We start from the raw sequence: 22,748 nt of genomic DNA, 5'->3' as shown, positions 1-22,748 counted from the left end.
GGCCTTCAAGGTCTAAGAAATTAGCATATATACCTCCTAGATTTAGCTTTCAACTAAGAATACCAAAAGAACAAAGCAAAATTGGTAATAAAAGTAAATTGGAAAGTTGTTTAAAATTACATGTCCTATTCAAATCATGAAAGTTTTTTTTTACTTGACTGTCCCTTTAAGAGATGTTTATCTGGCTATACAGGGTTCTGTATTTGAAGACGAGACTCCTATATTACAAAAAATAATTTCCATACCGCTAGATTTAGAGTTCTGCGGCCAAAGGGATGCGTTAGCTACGCGTGCTTTTTTTCCCCCCGCACCTTTTAAATACAGCTGGTATTTAGAGTTCACAGAAGGGCTGCGTTAGGCTCCAAAAAGGGAGCGTATAGCATATTTACCGCCACTGCAACTCTCAATACCAGCGGTGCTTACGGACACGGACAGCTTAAAAAATGTGCTCGTGCATGATTCCCACATAGGAAACAATGGGGCCGTTTGAGCTGAAAAAAAACCTAACACCTGCAAAAAAGCAGCGTTCAGCTCCTAACACAGCCCCATTGTTTCCTATGGGGAAACACTTCCTAAGTCTGCACCTAACACCCTAACACCCCGAGTCTAAACACCCCTAACCTTACACCTATTAACCCCTAATCTGCCGCCCCCGCTATCGCTGACCCCTGCATATTATTATTAACCCCTAATCTGCTGCTCCGTACACCGCCGCAACCTACGTTATCCCCATGTACCCCTAATCTGCTGCCCCTAACACAGCCGACCCCTATATTATATTTATTAACCCCTAATCTGCCGCCCCCAACGTTGCCGCTACCTACCTACAATTATTAACCCCTAATCTGCCGACCGGACCTCGCCGCTACTATAATAAATTTATTAATGATGTTAGGGAGGGCAGATTAGGGGTTAATACTATTTATTATAGTGTTATTGAGGCGGGAGTGAGGCGGATTAGGGGTTAATAACTTTATTATAGTAGCGGTGAGGTCCGGTTGGCAGATTGGGGGTTAATAATTGTAGGTAGGTGGCGGTGACGATGGGGGCGGCAGATTAGGGGTTAATAAATATTATGTAGGGGTCGGCGGTGTTAGGGGCAGCAGATTAGGGGTACATAGGGATAACGCAGGTTGTGGCGGTGTGCGGTCGGCAGATTAGGGGTTAAAAAAATTTAATAGAGTGGCGGCAATGTGGGGGGGCCTCGGTTATGGGGTGCATAGGTAGTTTATGGGTGTTAGTGTACTTTAGAGCACAGTAGTTAGGAGCTTTATGAACCGGCGTTAGCCCAGAACGCTCTTAACTCCTGGCTTTTCTCTGCGGCTGGAGTCTTGTCGTTAGATTTCTAACGCTCACTTCAGCCAAGACTCTAAATACCGGCGTTAGAAAGATCCCATTGAAAAGATAGGATACGCAATTGGCGTAGGGGGATCTGCGGTATGGAAAAGTCGCGGCTGCAAAGTGAGCGTTAGACCCTTTACTGACTGACTCTAAATACCAGCGGGCGGCCAAAACCAGCGTTAGGAGCTCCTAACGCTGGTTTTGACGGCTAACGCCAAACTCTAAATCTAGGCGATAGATTTTTAGATATTTCTCTCCATCACGGCAAGTTTTTGATCTTCAGGCACTAAGAGAGAGCAATTGAAAAATAACATTTTATTAAGTATCTCTACTAACCCCCACTGGGAGTGTATTTTCATCTCCTGGACACGTTTACATTGCTTTTCTATTGACAATACTTGAGTATAGAAACTTTCAGTATAGGTAATGATACCACAGGCAAAATCAGATATTTAAAATGTTAAAATAAAGGTCAATTAGCTATTTGTAAACAATTCAATACACTCCAGCAGGTAAAATAGATCATTGTGATTGTGAACAAATTAAAGGGGAGATAAAATTAGGTTACACTGTCCCTTTAAATAGACAATCTTATATGGGCAATATAATCTTTATTAGGGAGAGACAGTACACAGATGGCAAAGAAAGCCAAACAGGTACCAGTAAGAGGCGCCAAACAATAACCAAATATATGTGTATCTGGATGTAGAAGAATATAATCTAAGGTCTCTTAAAGGGTGTAGAAAAATACCCAAAATATACAAAATATACAATGTGTTCCATTGATCATAGTATAAGGTGCCAACAATATCCTAAATACCAGTATATGGATATCTTATGAGAGCATATGCTTAAATATCAGGGTGTATGTTTCAATGTCAGATTTGTGACCTCAAGAATATGTATATCACAAATGTATACAAAAATCTGTATAAACCTAAAAGTGCAATTAAACATAAAAATTCAAAACATGTAATACAATATAATTATACAATATAATTGAGTCCAGAATTGTGATGTAGTATAATCACAAAGAAAAAGTCCAAGGTTGAGGGCAACTCCTCTAGAGTGTCATGCCACGACATAGGGAATGATGATCTAGAAAGAAGAAGATAGAGGGTGCCACATAGTGTAGATCAGACTGTAACACAGAGGGTGTATAGATGCGAAAAGACTCCTACTCACGTGGTGAGAAGCACAAACATGCAATACAGGCAGTCCGGAACCAACCGGTCGTCCGGTAGACCTCAATGGTAATGCAAGGTGCAGAAGGTATCCCCGTCCCACCAGGGGGAGTCCAGAGATCCCAAGTTCAGTAGGTGTGAATGTGAAAGCCACAATAAGCAAAAGGCTCCAAGTGGAAGGATAATATTTCCAAATGATGATGCAGCAGCAAAATGAGACGACCGGTTGGTTCCGGACTACCTGTATTACACGTTTGTGCTTCTCACCACGTGAGTAGGAGTCTTTTCGTATCTATACACCCTCTGTGTTACAGTCTGATCTGCACTATGTGGTGCCCTCTATCTTCTTCTTTCTAGATAATCTTTATTAGGCTTGTGCATTCTTTTCATTACCAATGCAAATTTGTAACAAAAATACAGATAGTTTCATAAAATGAATATCCGAACGTCAAAATTCATCAGTATTCATTTGTTTCCTTTAAATAAGCTTTAGGGGTTAAAATACTTACCTCTAGCATGCTGGAGAGCCGCAATAATCCCTACCCTTTGTCATAAAGTCCCAGGCCGCGCTAATAGGAGGCTTAGAGTGATGGATCCCAGGGTCTGCGTTAAAGTAGAAGGTTCTTTAGCGCAGACCCTGAGATCCCTGTGTTAAGCTTCCTATTAGCGCAGTCTGGGGCTCTATGAAGAAAGACTGGGATTACTGTGGCTCTCCAGCACATTAGAGGTCAGTATAAGGCTACGGGTGAACTTTTTCACCTGTAGAGAAGTAACATTTAATTTTTTTTAACAAAAACAAATGTAAATGTTCGACAAATATTCAGTATTTGTTTCATTTAAACAAAACAATTACCGAATAGTGCAGCAGACAATTCGGAAAAGATATTTGTCTAATCTTTATGAATTCCACATTACTTTGCATTAGTGTAGGTGAAAAATCCCAACCGCTCCCATGATCAGCCCTTCATCGATATTTCATTCTGTCAAGCAAGGCTTCTTTTCTATAACATTTACGCTTGTTTCATGTATGATATCAGGTATTGGGTACCTCACATAACTCACTGTAGATGTTATTGGGACGCCCACTAACAAATCTGTAAAAAATATTGGTGAAGCAATGCTCACTGAATTTTGAACATGTAATCACCCTCACATTAAGGCCCCTTGGTAACATCTCAAGCATCTATGAAATTACCTCATAGGGTTCTATCTATGTAGGTGCGGACAGACATGATCCGCTATAGTGAATCATGTCCGCCGCACATCGATCTGGTGAACTGCTGGTGCAATACCGCCCCCTGCAGACTTGCGGCAAATGGGGGTGTCCGTGTCAATCAACCCAATGGTATTCGTTCGTGCTGATTGCTGTCTGCCACCTCAGAGGTGGCGGACGAGTTAAGGAGCAGCGGTCTTAGGACCACTGCTTCTTAACTTCCGCTTCAGTCGGAACTGAAGTGGAGAGGGTCGGAAGCAGCATCACTGCTTAATAAATAGACCCCATAGACTTCCCCCATCAATACCACCCCCATTAATACAGCCTTCCTTATTTATGGATATTTGCTATCTTTGTTCCGTGTTGCCTATGTTTTACCCCTAAAACAATAAAAGATGAATGATGAAGTAAAATAAGTCAACATTTGTTACCACTTGTCTTTCTTAGTTCCCCCTTTATGTAATGTAATGTGTGCTGTGGTTTGGAACATGTGTGATTCTCAATTAAATAGATGATGGTGCCAACAAAAGAGGGGCATTTTTCCTGCTGCAAGGGATACTGGGATTTTGCTTATTTGAGTTCACTCAGTTATTAAATATCATCCCTTATAAAACAGCCCTGTGAGTAGCGGACAAGTTTGTACATAAATAAAATCAGTTTAGTTTTCTACATCATGCTGTTGAAACGTGTATGCCGTTCTCCACTGGTTGTGTATTTATTAGTCTTGGCATGGCAAAATTTACTGACTACAATATATATAAAAAATTTAGCAATATTAAAAACATTCCTGATCATTTTTAAGCATGCTGAGTTCAAGTATTTTTGTTTTTCTAAATTGTTGGGTATTTTGTGTTTTAGTATAAGGATTGACTTAAAGGGACAGTCTACAATAGAATTTTTATTGTTTTAAAAGATAGATTATACCTTTATTACCCATTCCCCAGTTTTGCATAACCAACACAGTTATATTAATATAATTTTTACCTCTGTGGTTACCTTGTATCTAAGAACCTTCTTCCAGCCTCCTGATCACATGACTGTGACTGTTTATAATCTATTGACTTGCATTTAGTATTGTCTTGTGCTAACTCTTAGTAACTCCCTGTGCATTAACACAGTGTTATCTATATGATCCACATGAACATATCAGTCTCTTGTTGTGAAAAGGAATTTAAAAAACTTTTGATAAGAGGCAGCCCTCAAGGGCTTAGAGATTAGCATATAAGCCTACCTAGGTTTTGTTTCAAATAAGAATACTAAGAGAACAATGCAAAGATGATGATAAAAGTACATTGGAAAGTTGATTAAAATTACAAGTCCTATCTGAATAATCAAAGTCTAATTTTGACTAGACTGTCCCTTTAACTACTGCATAACTTAATTCATACTATATTAGGATGACTATATGACCCCCATTTATGTTTTTAGTCCCATTTTTTAATACAGTCTTGTGATTTCCCATAGAACAGTTCTATGTCATGAAAAGGCACATCTGAAACAAGAGACAGGGTTGGTAGAGACTGAATATTGCAAAACTCCCATACATGTAGCCTTGTATCAATGTGTGTGTGCCCTTTATACTTTCTTCCAATCTTTGACCAAATCTAGATGGTAAAACATTAAATGCGGAATTACTTTCAAGAAGTCAAAAACCATTTGGAAGTCGTAAGTATACATTTTGATGTATACTTTTCAGATATTAATGATCTTAGCATGGAATCTGTTTCTTGAAACCTTACTTCTTTCATATATCTACGAGTGACAACAATTCAGCAAAGTATGACTTTATTGGTTTCCAAGTAGGTCCTAATTATCTTATTCTGTGCATTACGGAACATGAAATATCAGTGGTGAAATTGACTTGATTGGTCAGTTGACATGGAAGTAACATTATCAGTACCTTGATTCTATGGGGCTGAATTATCAAGCTCCAAACGGAGCTTAATGCCCCTGTTTCCGCACAAGCCTTCAGGCTCGCAGGAAACAGCAGTTATGAAGCAGCGGTCCGCTGCCTGATCCTATATAGTCGGGCTGATTGACACCCTCTGCTAGCAGCCGATTGGCCGCAAATCTGTAGGAGGCGGCATTGCACAACCATACACTATCGACATTCATCGATGTCTGTCGGACATGATACGCTACAGCGTTTCATGTCGGACAGACATTGATAAATTGGCCCCTATGTTTTGATTGCACAAAAATAACAGCAAAAGTCACACTAGTTGTTGATAGCTTGTGTATTTGTTAGTTTCCATTTTTTTTTTATAAATAGAACACATTTTTCTTACAGCTTTTCTATTCCTATCTAATCGGATGTAAAATAAAGCCAAGCTGTTGGCATCTTATTAAGTCATACTGTTACCTAATAGGACTGTTGAAGATGATTTCAACAGTCTGGTGAATGGGGGTATGAGAACATATTGGGCAATCCAGCAGTATGAAGTTAGAGCTGATGAATAGGACCTATGAAAGTAAAATGGATACATAGAAGTTTCAATTAATATTTGTTAGTTTCTATTTATATTGGGAAGTCTCTATAGCTTAAATTAATTGTACACTAAACTGTTAGTTCCATTTTTGTTGTTTGTCTGTTTATCAATCACAAAGCAGGTATATGTGTTCATGTGATCCCTAGTCATGTGATGATCTATCTTATGACTATGCTCAAGAATATTGCATGAGAAGCTGTACATGTTTAAGAATAACGATGGTGGTTATTGCCATAATGTAATTTAAAATAAAGTGTTTAAATTGCTATATTAGAAACCTAGTCTAATCATTCATTCTTTAGTTTTGTATGTTGTTTAAATGTCCCTTTTAAAAAAAAAACAAAACAAAAAAAAACTGATACTATATTAGTAATGTAAATGGAGTAAATCAGACCTTTTAAGCAACTCAGTGGACTAAATTTACCTGCAGTTTATCTCTAATTTTAATTCATCAATAACATGGTCTTATTATAGAAATGTGACAGCAAGCAAGAGCTCATGATAAATTAAACATCTCAGCCTAGATTTAAAATTTGAAGCTCAAGTGCTAATTATCTGTACAGACCTAGTTAATAACGAGATTTCTTGTTAAGTATCTGATCACAGCATGGACATCATTTGTCAAGAAGCTCAAGTCTACCTTAGAGACCAGCTCTCGGAATTCTCCCTTGTCTACCATATGTAAAATTGGGATCTTTGTTTCTGTAATAACCTTTTATTAGGAAACTGACATAATGATTAAGCTCATTGTGGATACATACAATGAATTAGACAATTTTCCTTGCTGCTTTAAACTACTTAGGCTCCTAGCAAGACAAAATAATTAATATTCTATTTTAATTTGATGTGTTCCACATTAAAACCCCAATTTGCAAAGTACACCTGGAAGGATGTTAGTGTTTGCTTGCAGTTTGTGCTGATGATATAGAAGCCCCTGCAGTTAAAATGCAAACGCAAGAAGCACCACAATCACTTCTCAGCGGAGCAAAGAATTCTCTAGCTTTAATGGGAGAGGTAATTACTAGGTCTAACTTTATGGCCTTCCCTCTAATGAAACAATAATCTCTCAGGCCTACATGGTTTAAAACATTTGCATTTTTACAATTTCCAATCTAGACAGCTGAAAATATAGATTTATAAAATAGAGATAAACACTCAGACAGGTACTATGTAGGCATATATATATATATATATATATATATATATATATATATATATATATATATATATATATATATATATATATATAGCAAAACAGGAAACAGCACTCTCTGGACTTAAGTATAAAACAAATAGTTTATTCGGTAACGTTTCAGGGAATGCTCCCCTTCATCAGAAACGTTACCGAATAAACTATTTGTTTTATACTTAAGTCCAGAGAGTGCTGTTTCCTGTTTTGCTACATTTCATCTACTCTAGCACCCTGGCCCTTGGAGAACTGTTTGTGAGAGTGCAACTGACTCTTTTTGCCTATATATATATATATATATATATATATATACTGTGTATATATATATATATATATATATATATATATATATATATATATATATATATATATATATATATAAGGTATATATTAGAGATGTGCAATCGTTTTTGGACAAATGCACATTCATCAAGAAAATTGGATTTTCATTCTGTTTTAATGAACAAAAATCTCGTCAGTATTTATTTGTTTACTTTTTAAGGGGTAAATACTTTGTGCACATTAAGGTAACTTTTGTTGCTACAGGTGAACTTTTTACCTGTAGCTTTGAAACATTTACATGTGTTTCAACAAAAAAATTTTTTAACGAAAATTCTGTGTACATTTTGTTTAAAAAAGAGAAATATATATATATATATATATATATATATATATATATATATATATATATATATATATACAGGGAGTGCAGAATTATTAGGCAAGTTGTATTTTTGAGGATTAATTTTATTATTGAACAACAACCATATTCTCAATGAACCAAAAAAACTCATTAATATCAAAGCTGAATAGTTTTGGAAGTAGTTTTTAGTTTGTTTTTAGTTATAGCTATTTTAGGGGGATATCTGTGTGTGCAGGTGACTATTACTGTGCATAATTATTAGGCAACTTAACAAAAAACAAATATATATCCATTTCAATTATTTATTTTTACCAGTGAAACCAATATAACATCTCAACATTCACAAATATACATTTCTGACATTCAAAAACAAAACAAAAACAAATCAGTGACCAATATAGCCACCTTTCTTTGCAAGGACACTCAAAAGCCTGCCATCCATGGATTCTGTCAGTGTTTTGATCTGTTCACCATCAACATTGTGTGCAGCAGCAACCACAGCCTCCCAGACACTGTTCAGAGAGGTGTACTGTTTTCCCTCCTTGTAAATCTCACATTTGATGATGGACCACAGGTTCTCAATGGGGTTCAGATCAGGTGAACAAGGAGGCCATGTCATTAGATTTTCTTCTTTAATACCCTTTCTTGCCAGCCACGCTGTGGAGTACTTGGACGCGTGTGATGGAGCATTGTCCTGCATGAAAATCATGTTTTTCTTGAAGGATGCAGACTTCTTCCTGTACCACTGCTTGAAGAAGGTGTCTTCCAGAAACTGGCAGTAGGACTGGGAGTTGAGCTTGACTCCATCCTCAACCCGAAAAGGCCCCACAAGCTCATCTTTGATGATACCAGCCCAAACCAATACTCCACCTCCACCTTGCTGGCGTCTGAGTCGGACTGGAGCTCTCTGCTCTTTACCAATCCAGCCACGGGCACATCCATCTGGCCCATCAAGACTCACTCTCAATTCATCAGTCCATAAAACCTTGGAAAAATCAGTCTTGAGTTATTTCTTGGCCCAGTCTTGACGTTTCAGCTTGTGTGTCTTGTTCAGTGGTGGTCGTCTTTCAGCCTTTCTTACCTTGTCCATGTCTCTGAGTATTGCACACCTTGTGCTTTTGGGCACTCCAATGATGTTGCAGCTCTGAAATATGGCCAAACTGGTGGCAAGTGGCATCTTGGCAGCTGCACGCTTGACTTTTCTCAGTTCATGGGCAGTTATTTTGCGCCTTGGTTTTTCCACACGCTTCTTGCGACCCTGTTGACTATTTTGAATGAAACGCTTGATTGTTTGATGATCACGCTTCAGAAGCTTTGCAATTTTAAGAGTGCTGCATCCCTCTACAAGATATCTCACTATTTTTGACTTTTCTGAGCCTGTCAAGTCCTTCTTTTGACCCATTTTGCCAAAGGAAAGGAAGTTGCTTGATAATTATGCACACCTGATATAGGGTGTTGATGTCATTAGACCACACCCCTTCTCATTACAGAGATGCACATCACCTAATATGCTTAATTGGTAGTAGGCTTTCGAGCCTATACAGCTTGGAGTAAGACAACATGCATAAAGAGGATGATGTGGTCAAAATACTCATTTGCCTAATAATTCTGCACTCCCTGTATATATATATATATATATATATATATATATATATATATATATATATATATATATATATATATATATACACATAAAAAAAGTCCAGCTCACAAGCTCTCAGCTGGGATTAAAAGCAAAACTGGAAGAGTTAGTTACCGCATTTGGCCAAATGGGACAAGGTACCACATCAAGGTCTATTCCACATACCTGAGTCCCTAATAAAGCCACAAAACTGCAGCCACGCACACAAATGCAAGCTAATAATCAAATAATCTGGGAACAAGTCAGGGTTCACAGACTTATGTAATCACCCTGGGGGTAAGCAAAACAAGGAGAAAGGACATCACATCCAAACCGGACCGGGTACACATCACATGACCCATAAACAGGCTCAGCTTTGGTTACTATGGCACTCTCATAAAGCTACACTATTTACAGAGTCACAGGCAGTTAATCCCGGGCCTGCCTGGGTCCATAGGGTAAATTACAGAAACAGACACTGCAGCACACACATAAAAAAGTCCAGAATCATTCACAAGCTCTCAGTTAGGATTAAAAGCAAAACTGAAAGAGTTACTTACAGCATTTGGCCAAATGGGACAAGCCCAAGTACCACGTACCCTGGGTTAACTACCTGTGACTCTGTAAATAGTGTAGCTTTATGTGAGTGTGATAGCAATCAAAGCTGAGCCTGTTTATGGGTCATGGGATGTGTACCCGGTCCGGTCTGGATATGCAGTCCTTTCTCCTTGTGTATATATATATATATATATATATATATATATATATATATATATACTGTATATATACTGTATATATATTTATAATTTAAAGTGAGAGAGAAAATGTTAAGTCCCAAACCAGGATATCACTACCTGGTGTGCAGTGTTCAAAACCCTTATTACAGGGAAATGGTGCAGACCCTAGTAAAGAGATATACAACAATTTTAAAGAAGTAACTAAGAAGGATAAGTTATTCCTTCTTATTAAAGAAAGGGAATTCAGTACTCTTTTGTATTAAACACCATGGGGCCCATTTATCAAAGGGCTTGCGGACCTGATCCGACACTGCGGATCAGGTCCGCAAGACCTCGCTAAATGCTGAGAGCAATACGCTCTCCGCATTTAACATTGCACCAGCAGCTCACAAGAGCTGCTGGTGCAACGCCGCACCCTGCTGACTCGCGGCCAACAGGGAGGTGTCAATCAACCCGATCATATTCAATCGAGCTTATTTCCGGCGATTTCTGTCCGCCTGCTCAGAGCAGGCGGACAGGGTTATGAAGCAGCGGCCTTTAGACTGCTGCTTCATAAGTTGTGTTTCTGGCGAGTCTGAAGACTCGCCAGAAACACGGCCCTTCAAGCTCCGTACGGAGTTTGATAGATGGGCCTGCATATATTTATTTATAAAAAAAATAAAACATTTTATTATATAAAAAACCAAAGAATTCTCTTTGCTACATATTCTATAAAAAGTTACTTTCAAACCCAATTGTACATTTCTGAATGACTAAATACAAATAGGATAACTAATGTTTTACATTAAACCACTATGGTGACTATAAATCAAGCTCTGAAAGGAGCTTGACGGCCCGTGTTTCTCGTGAGTCTTCAGACTCGCCATAAACAGCAGTTATGAAGCAGTGGTCTGAGCAGGCGGACAGACATCACCGGAAATCAACCCGATCGAGTACGATCGGGTTGATTGACACCCCCCTGCTGGCGGCCCATTGGCCGCGAGTCTGCAGGGGGCGGTGTTTCACCAGCAGCTCTTTTGAGCTGCTGGTGCAATGCTGAATACGGAGAGCATATTGCTCTCCGTATTCAGCGAGGTCTGGCGGACCTGATCCGCACTGTCGGATCAGGTCCGCCAGACTTTGTTAAATAGAGGCCCTATTGTTGCAATCTTATATGAGTCGTTCAGGAAACCTCTCAAACCAAACAATATGGTACAGAATGTCCCGCATGTTATAGATACGTTAAGACAGAGTAATGGCAGGTGAAAAAGCGTCCAGGTTAGATGATATGTTAAGCTTATATATGCACATTTCATAAAGTTGATGCCCACTCTTTCCGTTATATAACCGCAGTTCACACCACACTCTAGGTTTAAACCAGACTTATATTTGAGCTAGCAAAGTCAATACTGTAGTGTTTACGTGACCAAAGCGATAGAAGTGGCTTGTATTCCTCTCCTGGGACTCCCTTTCTGTTAAGGCCTCCTACATCTCTGATGTCACTGGACAGCTTGTAAGCAGCTCCGGTGCAAACGTACACACACCTGCCTTGTATGCAAACAGCTCAGTGGGAGGCAAATAAACACATGAAACTCTCTCCTCTCAAAAGGCCATCTCCCACCAGGGTGCCAGAACTGTGCAAACCGAATCCAAAGTAGTCCCGGTATATATATTTACACCAGCATCCAAACAAAGTTTACACTTGATTACCATACTCAGTCTCAGCAGCTCATATGAATCCAATGTACAGAGGGTATTGCATATAAAAGATGTCCAGACTCAATCTGTGTAGCAGCATGATACAGAAAGCCTTATTGCCGAGCGATCAAAGGAACCATAACTGATTTAATGAGCCATTCAGAGTTTCACTTACACGTGCATGGCTTAATCTTTGAGACAAGCATATGCTACTGGAAGGATCAACCAGGTATCGCTCAGCAATAAGGCTTTCTGTATCATGCTGCTACACAGATTGAGTCTGGACATCTTTTATATGCAATACCCCCTGTACATTGGATGCATATGAGCCGCTGAGACTGAGTATGGTAATCAAGTGTAAACTTTGTTTGGATGCTGGTGTAAATATATTTACCGGGACTGCTTTGGATTCAGGATGCACAGTTCGGGCACCCTGGTGGGAGATGGCCTTTTGAGATTATAGAGGTTCATGTGTTTATTTGCCTCCCACTGAGTTGTTTGCATACAAGGCAGGTGTGTGTACTCTTGCACCGGAGCTCCTTACAAGCTGTCCAGTGACGTCAGAGATGTAGGAGGGCTTAACAGAAAGGGAGTCCCAGGAGGCGAATACAAGCCGCTTCTATCGCTTTGGTCACGTAAGCACTAGAGTATTGACTTTGCTAGCTCAACTATAAGTCCGGCTTAAACCTAGAGTGCGGTGTGAACCGCGGTTATATACCAGAAAGAGTGGGCATCAACTTTATGAAATGTGCATATATAAGCTTAACATATGATCTAACCTGGACGCTTTTTCACCTGCCATTACTCTGTCTTAATGTATCTATAACAAGCGGGACATTCTGTACAATATTGTTTGGTTTGAGAGGTTTCCTGAACGACTCATATAAGATTGCAACAATAGGTGGTTTAATGTAAAACATTAGTTATCCTATTTGTATTTAGTCATTCAGAAATGTACAATTGGGTTTGCAAGTAACTTTTTATAGAATATGTAGCAAAGAGACTTCTTTGGTTTTTTTATATAATAAAATTTGTTTTTTTATAAATAAATATATGGTTTAACTCTTTGAGTGCTAAGCTGTTCAAAGGTTTTTTTCTTTTTTTTTTTTTTTCTTTTTCCAGATCCATCACTTACACTATTTGAAAGGTTAGACGATTACCTTTCCAACGGTGGGTCTTGGGGGTCTGTAGCTGCTTAGATGCCTGAGATACAGACTTCTAAGCAGCATGCCCCCTTTTCCTATACTTAAGATTGTTAATTTAAATAAAGTTGCGCGGTGACGTCATCACGTAATTGCGCGTGGCGTCACCGCACATAACTTGAAGACCCAGCGATGCCTGTCGCTATACAGGCCCGATCACCGAGGTAGGAACGGGTGGGAGCCCCCAGATCTCCCTCAAGGTGGAAGAGTGCTAGCGACGGCTCTGAGCCGTTGTTAGCACCTGAGTGGGAAACTCTGCGACGGCTCAGAGCCGTCGTTAGCACTCAAGGGGTTAATACAAAAGAGTGCTGAATTCCCTTTCTTTAATAAGAAGGAATAACTTATCCTTCTTAGTTACTTCTTTAAATTTGTTGTATACATATATATACTGTATTAACCCGATGGCAGCCAGAGGGATTCAAATTAATTAGTTAACTGGTAACAAAGCAGAAATAACTTAACTAGGTTTAGGTTTAGGGTTAGACTTAGCTTTAGGGGTTAAAAAATTTATTGGAGTAGCGGTGAGCTCCGATCGGCAGTTTAGGGGTTAATACTTGAAGTTAGGTGTCGGCGATGTTAGGGAGGGCAGATTAGGGGTTAATACTATTTATTATAGGGTTATTGTGGGGTGTTTTTTTCCACTTTTTTTTCTAAATTGACTTCTATGGGGGAATACTTGAATGCGCACGCAATATTCTAATTTTATTTCAACTTGTAATACCAGCACAACCCGACTAGAGCAAATAACTTAATTCAAGCGGATTTTTCGATATAGTGAAAATGAAAAAACTGCTCCACTTGTAATTTAGCCTTTTATTGGGTGCAAAATGTATGAAAATTTGTAGTGAGTGCCATTAAGTGTTTGTATGGCCAACTGAATTTCTTACATTTTGAACAAAGTAATTAATAAGTGTTTACATGTAGATTTGCATTATTTGATGTATATTTTAATGCTGTTAATTGGGGGGGGGGGGGGTACTCTTACTCCAGTACATTGTAAAATATATTAAATAAAAATTAATGAAAAAGAATTCTCATAGTAAGATAGTTCAATGGAGCCCCACAGTGTTTAATAACCAGCAAAACATATCATAATATCCAAGTGTAACATCTGTGAACCTTGTCAGACATGATCAAAATAAAGTGATATAGCAAATAAAAATATATATGTAAATGAAAAGTGAGAAATATAAGAAAAACATAGACAGGGAAAGAGGAGGAAAAGAGGAGAAAATGGAGAGTTTCCATTAAGCAGGTAATCTGTCATAACTAGGGTGACCATATCGCCAATTTAAAAGGGACACATATGAAAAATCCATATGCCAAAATATTTCTTTAAACAGCCCTGAAAACAGCCCTAACATATGTATTTTTTATATGTGACCCTTTTTAAAGCGGGAATATGGTCACCCTAGTCATAACAAATATCACAGTGACACATAACAAGTAAAAGCAACAAGTCTAAAGTGATTTGACATCATAATGATTTCTCTTGTCAAAATTTTTATCAACATAACAAAGAATATCAGGTTACTGTTGAGCGTTATTAGCATGTGTAGCCCTTTTGACAACTAACTGTTGTAATTCCTATTTATTTGGTCTGGAATTAATAGAGATATCAGAACAATATACGCATTCAGGAGGTTGCTCATATGTGGGTTCCAGGGTAAGATTTTGACAGAACTCTATTATTATTATTTATTATAATTCTTTATTTGTAAAGCGCCAACAGATTCTGCAGTGCTGCCCATGGGTACAAGAAAAAAAGTACAACAGAGAAACAATACACTAAAAGACAAAATTTTACAGAAAAATACAGGGGGAATTGAGGGACCTATTCCCGTGGGAATTTGCAATCTAAATGGGTAGGAGGATGGGAAACAGGAGGTGGGGACTGCAAAGGTGACAATGATATTAGTGAGGAGATAGATGAGGGCAACTGTTAGGTAAGTGAAGTTAATGTGTTAATGAGTCGGGTGATAAGCTGCCCTGAGCAAAAAGGTCTTTAGGGAACATTCAAAAGAGTAGAGGTTAGGGGAAAGTCTGACAGCTTAAGGAAGTGCGTTCTGGAGAGTTGGTGCTGCACAAAAGAAGTCCTTTAGTCTAGCATGAGAGGAGGTGATGGTAGAGGACGCAAGTAGCAGGTCATTTTTGGATCTTAGGGTGTGGGCTGACGTATATTTGTTGATGAGTGAGGACAAGTAGGGTGGGGCAGCATTGGTGAGGGCTTTGTAGGTCAGGGTGAGAATTTTGAATTTAACTGCTGTGAATGGGGAGACAGTGAAGGGACTTACAGAGAGGTGCAGCAGAAGAGCGTCGAGAGAGGTGGATTAGCCTGGCAGATGCATTTAGGATGGATTGAAGGGGAGAGAGGCGGGAGAGAGGGAGGCCAGTTAGTAGGTTATTACAAGTCGGGAAAATACCAAGGAGTGGATTAGCTGTTTAGTAGTTTAAGCACTCAGAAACGGACGAATTTTGGAGATATTGCGTAGGTGGTTGTGGCAGGATGAAGAGAGAAATTGGATATGGGGAATGAAGGACAGATTTGAGTCACATGTGACTCCAAGGCAGCGGACTTGGGGTAATGGGGAGATAGTGGTGCCGCCAACAGTGATGGAAAAATTAGTAGAGTTAGAGGGCGGGATTAGAAGTAGTTTGGTCTTGGACATGGTTTTTTTTAGGTGGTGAGAGGCCATCCAGGAGGAAATGCCAGATAAGCAGTCGCTGATGTGTGAAGTGACAGAAGGAGAGAGTGCAGGGGTGGAAAAGTTGATCTGGGTATCATCAGCATAGAGGTGATCATTGAAGTCATAGCTGTTGATAAGTTTACCCAGTGAAGAAGTGTAAATAGAGAAGAGGAGAGGACCCAGGACAGAGCCTTGAGATACTCCAACAGACAGAGGCAATAGACAGGAGGAGCCACCAGCAAAAGAGACGGAGAAGGATCTGTTAGAGAGATAAGAGTGAATCCAGGAGAGGGCAGTGTCACAGAGCCCAAGAGAGTTGAGAGTCCATAGGAGAAAGGGATGGTCAACAGTGTCAAAGGCAGCAGAGAGGTCAAGTAAGATGGGTAGAGATTAGTAGACTTTGTTTTTAGAAGAAAGGAGATCATTAGTAACCTTCATGAGGGCAGTCTTAGTTGAGTGTTGGGGATGGAAGGCAGATTACAGGGGGTCGAGCAATGAGTTTGGGGACAGGAAGTGGGTTAGGCTATCGAAAACTAGTTTTTCAAGGATTTTTGAAGCTAGCGGGAGCAGTGATATGGGACGGTAGTTTGCAGGAGAGTTAGGGTCGAGGGAGGGTTATTTGAGGATGGGGTAACCTTTTGCATGTATGAAGGAGGCAGGGAATGAGCCGGTAGAAAGGGATAGGTTGAATATGTGAGTAAGAGCCGGAGTGAGGGTGGGAGACAGAGAAGGTATTAGATGTGAAGGAATAGGGTCAAGTGGGCAGGTAGTGAGGTGTGAAGAAGACAATAGGGAAGCCACTTCACTCTCAGTGGTTGGGAGGAGGGTGAAGAGAGCAGCAGAGGAGGTGACTGGGAGGGAAGTTGGGAGATTGCAGGCTTGTGTTGGGATGTTTCTTCGGATGGTGATTTATTGAAAAAGTAATCAGCCTGGTCTTGAGCACTGAATGCAGATGAGGGGGGTGGTGCAGGTGGGTAGAGGAGAGAGTTAATAATGGAGAATAGTCTTTTAGGGTTTGAGGAATGAGTGGATATAAGAGAAGTAGGTTTGCTTAGCTAAGTGAAGGGCAGAGGTGTAAGAGTAAAGAATGAACTTATAGTGCATGAAATCAGGTTCAGAGCGGGATTTTCTCCAGGCACGTTCAGCAGTGAGGGAGCATTTTTGTAGGTGGCGTGTTTGCTGGGAGTGCCAGGGCTGGAGCTGATGGCGTTGGGATTTGCACAGTTGGGGTGGAGTGAGAGTGTCAAGTGCAGAGGAGAGAGTATTGTTATACTGGGTTATAGCAAGGTCAGGGCAGGATATCATGGAAGTGTGGAGGAGGTGTATTTGAATAAGGTTGGAGAGTTGGGGAGGGTCCACAGTGTGCAGATTTCTACAGGTGCAGGGGCAAGGGGGAGAAGTAGGTTTAGCCTGTATATCAAGATTAAAGGTGAGCAGATGGTGGTCTGAGATGGGAAATGGGTGACAGACAACATCAGAGAGAGAGCAGAGATAGGAGAATACCAGATAAATAGAGTGTCCATCACGTTGGGTAGGGAATAGGGTGGATTGTGAGAGGCCGAAGGAGTTAGTGAGTGAGAGAAGTATAGAGGCAGCAGGGGTAGATGGGTTGTCAATGGGGATGTTGAAGTCCCCCAGAGAGTAAGGAAGCCAGGCAGAAAAGTTGCCAAGGAATTGGGAGGTTGGTCCAGGGGACGATAGATAACTGCCACTCTAAGAGAGAGGGGGGAGAACAGGCAAATGCAGTGGACTTCAAAGGAAGAAAAGGAGAGAGATGGAAATGGAGATAGGTACTGATAGGAGCAGGAGGGGGAGAGTAAGATGCCAATACCGCCACCATGTCTCTCACCTGGTCTAGGTGTGTGGCTAAAGTGAAGACCACCGTGTGTGAGAGCAGCAATGGAAGCAGTGCCAGAGGAAGATAGCTAGGTTTCAGTAATTGCTAAAAGGTTGAAAGAGTTGGAAACTAACAGGTCATGAACAGTTGTAAGTTTGTTACAGACAGAGCGAGCATTCCAGAGGGCACAAGAAAAGAGAGGGGATAAGTGCTGTGTATTAATGGAGATCAGATTGTTGGTATTGCGTGACCTAGAGTTTTTGCAGTGGGAGACTGAACAAGAGTGTAAAAGTGTGGTCATATACTCTAGGTTATACTTTAATGTTTTGCAGTTTGTCTGTCTGCCATCCTTAAGGGCAACAAGGTAAAATGAAAATTCTCAAAACCGTTAAATAACATTCTTACAGAAGAGCAGCCATATTTTTTCTTTGTCAGGGAAATTTTAAAATTTCAGAATGATATCCCAAGGTGGGCAATGTTGAGCTCTATTTACTCTATTCAAGGGAATTGTGGGTGTCTGAGCTTTCGTGCTTTGGAAATACTTTTAGCAGGACATATTCTGTTGCTCTTTGTATTCCAATATTTTGCTATGCAACTGTGGTTTTCAAAATCTTCAATATCCTCCCTATAGGGTAGTTAAAGTAGTTTGTTTTGCTTGTTTTCTAGCTTTTTTTTTTATAGGAGGTTCTAAGTCATATTCTAATCTACACATTGAATATCCATTTTCTTTCAGAGATTCCACACATTTCAATTTTCTATTGTTTCTGTTTCCACTTTTGGTGTCTGACTGTACACTGAAGGTAGCTTAAACTGTTTCCATATCTAGAGTAGGTCTTAAAGATATTGATGAGGTGGACGTGGAGAAAGTTATGTTGAGAGTTCTGAGTCAATGTTTTAAAGAGAAAACTGACCAAATAATTTAAAGGGACAGTCTAGTCCAAAACAAAATTTCATTATTCAGATAGAGAATGTAATTTTAAACAATTTTCCCATTTACTTATTTCACCAATTGTGCTTTGTTCTATTGGTATTCTTAGTTGAAAGCTACATCTAGGCTGTTCATATGCTAATTTCTAAGCCCTTGAAGGCCGCCTCTTAGCTCAGGGCATTTTGACAGTTTTTCACCACTAGAGGGTGTTAGTTCATATGTTTCATATAGATAACACTGTGCTCATGTACGTGGAGTTACCAAGGGGCCCGCACTGATTGGCTAAAATGCAAATCTGTCAAAAGCATTGAAATAAGGGGCAGTTTGCAGAGGTTTAGATATAAGGTAATCACAGAGGTAAAACATATTATTATAACTGTGTTGGTTATGCAAAACTAGGAAATGGGTAATAAAGGGATTATCTATCTATTAAAACAATAAATAATCTGGTGTAGACTGTCCCTTTAAGATGTACGACAATTTTTCTTGTTTCTTGTTTGAAAAGAGCATTTAGACTTCATATTGGTAAGTTAAGAGCATATCAATAAGGTAGGATGGTAATCTGCCTAATATAGGTCACACTGTATAAAATGTCTGTGAAATTAACTGTAAAATGCTGGAAAATCATGACATCAAAGTTATGTAAATTGAAAAACTATACAACTTTGTTAAATTTACAGAAATATTCTGAAAATACTAAAAACTACAATTGTAAACACAACTGTTAATTTTACAGTAAGAATATGCTAAAAGAATCATATTTATTAGTAGAATTTACGGAATACAGTAGTTTAAACAGAGAAAACGCTGTAATACCTAAAGCAAAACCATACAGTTAAAAAGCTGACAGTGTTAAAATAATATTTTTGTTAGGCAGATTTTTATGTATACAGAAAGAAATTGTATTACATTTGACAAATTTATAGGCTATGTTTTACAGATGTGTAAAAGTACAATAAAATTATGTTAATATGAAGGGTTTCGAAATCTAGTTGTGTCTGTTTAGAATTGAGCAGCAAAACAAGATCCTGAATGAAAGCAAAGAAAGAGGCGCCTGAGGTCCTATGGTTCGCTATTTTACTATCAAGCAAGAAAGCTACAAACATGATAGAATCACAAAGTCCCTTTTTTTCACTTTTGACCTTTTTGGTTTGTACTTGTTTTGGGACTTACGTTTCACGAAAATAAGAGACTATTAATGCACATATTATTAATGATGCTGTTTTCTTTTCTCATTTAGAGTCACCACTTATTCATTTATTATTATTATTTTGTTCACATTGATTTTTTTTTTATTTTTTTTAACATCATTTTCATTTTATATTGTTATCTGTATTGTATTTTATATAAGATAGTATCGAGATTTATTACACATTATTCACAGTTGCACACATTACACGCAACTTCGATATCATTCATTTTATATCACAATTTTATATATATATATTTTTTTAGCATTACACATTTTGTGCACTATTAGGCCTCTAGTTATTAAGGTCTGTCGGACCTGATCTGACAGTGCGTATAAGGTCCGACAAACCTCGCTGAATACGGCGAGCAATATGCTCGCCGTATTCAGCATTGCACCAGCAGCTCATAAAAGCTGCTGGTGCAACGCCGCCCCCTGCAGACTCGCGGCCAATTGGCCGCCAGCAGGGAGGTGTCAATCAACCCGATCGTACTGGCAATGTCTGTCCGCCTGCTCAGAGCAGACGGACAGGTTATGGAGCAGCGGTCTTTGTGACCGCTGCTTCATAACTGCTGTTTCTGGCGAGTCTGAAGACTCGCCAGAAATAGGGGCTGTCAAGCTCCATCCGGAGCTTGATAACTAGAGGCCTTAGTATCACAATTTTAGGTATTGGCGCACCCTTTACAGTCAATCTTTTTATAGATAGTTTTTTTAGTTATTATTAGAATTGAGCAGGCCTAGCAATATATTAGTAAATTATAGTAAAACTATAATAGAAATAGGTCACTTTTAAATAAAATACATTACATATGAACTATTTAAAAGATGTAGTGTTTTTTGTTATAAATGCAGCCTCCCATAAAGGAAGTGACAGAGCAGGAAGTACAATTCGGATTATCCTAAATTATGAAGGTATAATCTAGATTTTATTAAAGACACAGAGACAAGTATATTGCTATCTTTCCTTTACTACTTAAATGCAGTCATTAAAAGTACATATAATAAATACAAGAAACTGTCATATTTGAAAAGGGACAGTTAAAACAAAGAAAAAATCAGTGACCAATAACAATGGAGAACTGATTAGACCAACACAAAGTAACCAATCAGATTCAAAATATATCCTATAAACTGTCCAACATATAATAACACATCTTCTTTCTTGTCAACTGATGAAGAAAACATAAAGTCCATCGCATAACAATAAATCCAACTGAAGAGGCAACCAAGAAGACTGATGAGCAGGATATTGAAGAGGAAAAACATCCATGTAGAATTAACCAGCTCGAATGAAGAATTTGAAGATCTACTGGAATTCTGTAACCGATGGAAGAAACTTGCTTGAAGATTCGATTTATCACATAAGTGAGAAAGAACAAAACCATTTTATTACAAGACCAGAGACTCATATTTTGCTAGTTAAAAGCAACTAACAAAATAAACTAAGCGAGGCATGTTCAATGGGTTTAAAATAAAATTGTTTAAAAATAGAATCTGAAGACCAGTCAGCTGCATCCAAAATTTGTTGAAGGGTAGCAGCTTTCAAAAATGCTTTAGAAGCGTCTGATCCTCTGACAGAGTGAGCAGAAAAAGAAAAATCAATACCTGCTTCACTCATAACCCATTTAACCCACCTAGCTATAGAAGTAGAACAGACTGGATAGTGAGGAGGAACAAAAGATAATAAAAGTTGATTAGAAGAAGAAGAACGAAAGGAAATAGTTCTGCGTTCATACTCTTTAAGACAAACAACCACACAGAGGAGAGGTTCAGAAGGCAAATAAGGATAGAATATAGATGTAGAAAATGATTTAGTTCTTTTAGAAATAAAGAAAGTAACACCTTCAGGAGTAAATGTTTAGAATTAAAATCTAAAGCTCTGACATCGGAGACTCTACGAAAAGAAATTAAACACAAAAGAGTAGCTAATTTAGCAGAAAGTTGTTTCAAAGATAAGAACTCATTAGAAGGCCAAGATTTGAAGAGAGCAAATATTAAATCGACATCCCAAAAAGAAGAATATTTAGGAGCCGGAGGTCTTTTAAGTTTAATTGCTTTCATTAACTTGCAAATTAAAGGATGTTGACCCACAGGAAAATTATTCACAAAAGAATGTTTAGCAGAAATAGCAGATCTAGAGACATTGATAGTTCTATAAGCTAAACCTGAATCAAAAAGAGATGTAAGAAAGTTAATAAAAAAAGTTATATCAACTGAAAGGGGATCCAAACATCTTTCAACGCACCAGCAAGACCATCTGGTCCATGCGGAAAAATAGCATTTTTTGGTCCCAGGGGCCAAAGAGTCTTGAAGGAATTCTTTAGCCTGTTGTGATAAGCCTTGGAGAGATGAAGATTGCCCGAGATTGACCAAGCAATGAGACGAAGAGATCCTTGAATGATAAGATCATGAGGATGACCTTCTGGATCTGACAATAGAAGAGGAAAAAGAGGAAGAAGAACAGGATGGTTTACAGATAATTCTAGAAGAGATGGGTACCAAGCTTGAGACGGCCAAAGGTGAGTGATTAGGAGAATTGAAAGAAGATCTCGACAGACTACCGATATGGTTCTCTGAATCATGGAGAATGGAGGAAACGCGTAGGCTACTTGAAGAGGCCAAGGGTGGAGAAATGCATCGATCGCTAGAGCATCTGGATCTGGACGCCAACTGAAATATGGATGAATCTGAAAATTCAGTCTCGATGCAAACAGATCCATCGAAAAGGGACCTCTGACAGATTGGAGTGAATGAAAAACTTGATGATGAAGCTTCCAGTCGCTGGAATCTGTCAGATACCGGGAACCCCAA

Source organism: Bombina bombina, chromosome 1 (genome assembly GCF_027579735.1).
Source record: "Bombina bombina isolate aBomBom1 chromosome 1, aBomBom1.pri, whole genome shotgun sequence".
Taxonomy (NCBI): domain Eukaryota; kingdom Metazoa; phylum Chordata; class Amphibia; order Anura; family Bombinatoridae; genus Bombina; species Bombina bombina.
The sequence above is the reverse complement of the archived record's forward strand: the minus strand, read 5'-3'. Positions refer to the sequence as shown.